Source organism: Nanorana parkeri, unplaced genomic scaffold (genome assembly GCF_000935625.1).
Source record: "Nanorana parkeri isolate BGI_ZX_2015 unplaced genomic scaffold, ASM93562v1 scaffold975, whole genome shotgun sequence".
In the NCBI taxonomy this organism is placed as follows: domain Eukaryota; kingdom Metazoa; phylum Chordata; class Amphibia; order Anura; family Dicroglossidae; genus Nanorana; species Nanorana parkeri.
Window position 1 is genome coordinate 509849 of NW_017307243.1, and position 3386 is coordinate 513234.

Consider the following 3386-nt stretch of genomic DNA (forward strand, 5'->3'; position numbering starts at 1 on the left):
TGGCAGGAGAAGAGTGTGTATGGTATGAAGGATGGCAGGAGAAGAGTGTGTATGGTATGAAGGCTGGCAGGAGAAGAGTGTGTATGGTATGAAGGATGGCAGGAGAAGAGTGTGTATGGTATGAAGGATGGCAGGAGAAGAGTGTGTATGGTATGAAGGATGGCAGTATGTGCACATCCAATGCATTGAAACGGCGTTGGCCGCTTTTTCCAGTGCAGCCACAGAGCCAGAAAAGGCAATTTGCCCTGTTCCAGATGGGCACAGTTCACCACACCACGTTGCGTTGATGTGCGCTGAATAAAGGCACGCATGCAAGTAAGGTAAAGTCGACCCTTTGCAAATCCAAGAATAAAAACAGGAAAAATGTGCATTCAATGATTTTTTTTCGTATTGGAGCCTGCAAAGCATTGTAAACGAGATCAGTGGTTGGGGGAGGGGGGGTATCTTGTCTATGGGACCGTGTTTCACCCTGAATACCAGTGTAACATAAAGCATGGGGGGGAAAAAAGATGGTATTATTCTTTAAAGTTTATTTCCACATTTGGAGGCAAAATGGAGAAAACCCGCACTATATGTTTATGATGGCCCGGATTTCCCACAAGGCCACCGAGGCCGGGCCTCGGGGCGGCAGAGCGCAGAGGGCGGCAGCGGTGACCTTGTGGGAAGTTGCGGGCTCCGGTGTAAGGTGTCCGACTTCTATTCACACATCAGATGTAAAAATGTAGGTGAAGCTATATTTGCTACATGATAATGACTTACCTGACTACTGCAAGCACCTGGCCAGGAATGTTGCAGTAGCAAACTTGTAGACATGTAAGCCCTGTTATAACTTGTCTTTTTTTAGCTAGACGTTATGGAAGTGATAAGCAATTCTAATTCTATTAATAAGTGATCATTTGTACAACCAGTCATGTAAAGAAATATCCACTATTATGACTGTTTAATATATTATATTGAACAAAAGAACAAAAGAGTAGAGCATCAAATTGTAGATTTCCTTTTTTACAGTTCTTCAACAACCTCAAGCTTTCACATGCAAATGCTCAGCACAGATTTACACGATGGAGGCTTACATAATCACATATCAGTATTTTTTTTGTGTGTGTTTTTTGGTAAATACACCCACTCACTTATTCGAGCAGCGTAGCCCTCATCTGTCCTCACAGTTTTGTTCTGTAGTCTGGAAGGCAGGTAGTTATGAAGTGCAATATTAAAAGAACCAAAACCAAGCCTTTTTTGGGGGGGTCACAGGAGTATATTTACTAATGTATTCCTGTGACCCAAACTCAGAATATAGTGGGCTATTGCTGCAGCCGGGAAGGATCCCAGTAATATTGTTGGGATCCACCCTGCTGCCTGATTGACAACTGGCTCTAAGCCCTGGTTCACACCTAGGCGTATTGCATATGCGCGTCTGTCGCGCGTTTTTTTAACCGCGATTCGGTTAAATGATGAATGAAAATGATGAATGAAGATGATGAATGAAGATCTGCCGGACAGTCATCCTGGGGCAAGCCCGACCCCCTGCTGGTATTTATTTACTGCCCACACCTGTGTCAGCAAGGAAGCATACATGCTGGGATGGGGGCAGGGGCATATGATTGGAACCTTCTTCCTGTGTGATCATCTGTACAAGGCTAGCTCACAAGCAGGAACAATAGTAACCTTGGTGACCTCTTGAACAAGACAAGTCTCTCTGGACTCTACAATCAAGAAGGTGATTCGCTGAGACCTGCTGGAGAGCAGTGTTCTGAGCACAGAGAAAAACCCATGGCATGTGTGACAGAGTGAGAGAATGGTGTGGCCAGCTGAAGGATCGTAACCTCAATTCCTAACCCTACTGACCCCCTCTTCAATTCCCTTAAAGGAGAACTATGAGGTGAGTTATTTTCACTCACCTCATAGTTCTAGCCGACCTGTGACAATGAGACTGTCCCAGGTCGGCTCAGTAGATCGGGAGATGAGCGAACACATACCGGCGTTCGCTCACCTCTCGATCCTGTCACGGCTCTCTGCCATGACATGAGAGGGGCTGGATTACCCCCTCCCCGCTCCGATCCGCCAGCGCTGACTGGCGTAACGGACGGGGAAGGGGGTGGGTACAGCTGGCTCTGCCTCTAGATAGGCAGAGCCAGCTGTCACTCACGCAGCTGGGCAGATCCAGACATAATTGTCCGATCCGCTTCAGCTGAGGCTTCTCACTATACCGCGAGCTGTAGCTCACGGTATACTGCGGCATCTTAGTATGCCGCAAGCTGTAACTAGCGGTATACTGAGCTTAGGGTGACGGGAGGATGCTAGTTTGTGTCCTCCCGTTACCCTAAGGAGAACTATGGGAAAAGCCTTAACCCCATAGTTCTCCTTTAATTGTAATTAGAATGTATGTATATCCCTATTTGTAAATAAACCCAACACTTATTTAAGATTCAGTTGTTCATCAGTAATTTAAGGCACCCCCAAATCAGAGCAAAATTCTACACTGACATTTAACACCTGCAGTATCATATGCCGGGTCAAAGCATTAGGAAGAGTATATTTTACTCTCCCAATACTACTCCTTTAGGTTCAAGCAGCCATTAACTCATGCAGCCTTTTCAGTATTAGAACAGAAACCTTGCCTAGAAGATATTATACATGTTACAGTTGTAAATGGTGACATCTACAGGCCAGAGAAGTGAACACTATATATTCCCCCCTATATTCTCCAGTACAAAACAATCTTTTACTCACTATTGAAAAATACAAATAGACAACAATAATGTAAAGAACTTTATTTCTCTTTCATTGAGACATAGAATTCAGTTATTCTTTGACAATTATACTGCCATCTACTTGGACACTGGCAAATCAAAAAAACCCTTGCTGGAAGTTCTGCATTTGGTGGATCTCAGTTATTTCTTATGACCTATGACAAAACTGCATAAAGGCTACATTGATTGTCAGGTGATAACTGTCAAATGACAGTGATTCCCAGCTGGCAGGGCACACAAAAAAACAGTAACCCCCCGCCCATCATCGGTGGTCAACAGTGTGACATACGCCCGGCCCGAACCCGCTGTACTTCAATCACACGTGACCATACGCAGTTGTGAACCGAGCGTGGTGATAACACTCTCAGCGTCACCCTGCACAGAGATTTCCCAGCTCGCAGGACAACAATCTCAGGCCAGCAGACCGAGAGCAATCGCCACTAGGGTTGATTAATGCCGCAGTTAACCCTTTACACACCAAACATTCGCTGCCACCACATGTTTTTCTTAACAGAAACATGGGCCGTGCCCAGCAAGTGCTGTAACAATTTAACACTTAAACAATGCCTATGATACCGCTGTCCTCTCAGACAGGAATATGACAGGATTCTCTATACAGTATCGCTCTTCACAGAG

The 3386-nt window shown here is 45.2% G+C and overlaps 1 protein-coding gene across 1 annotated transcript in view; it reads right to left on the minus strand.

The window, feature by feature from the left end:
- DHRS7B (dehydrogenase/reductase 7B) overlaps nucleotides 1-780 on the minus strand; it is a 48700-nt gene extending 47920 nt beyond the window's left edge. The window contains exon 1 of the mRNA XM_018566787.1: nucleotides 760-780. The gene's annotated coding sequence lies outside the window, so the exon portion shown is untranslated. The remainder of the gene's footprint in view (nucleotides 1-759) is intronic.
- Nucleotides 781-3386: the final 2606 nt, after the last annotated feature.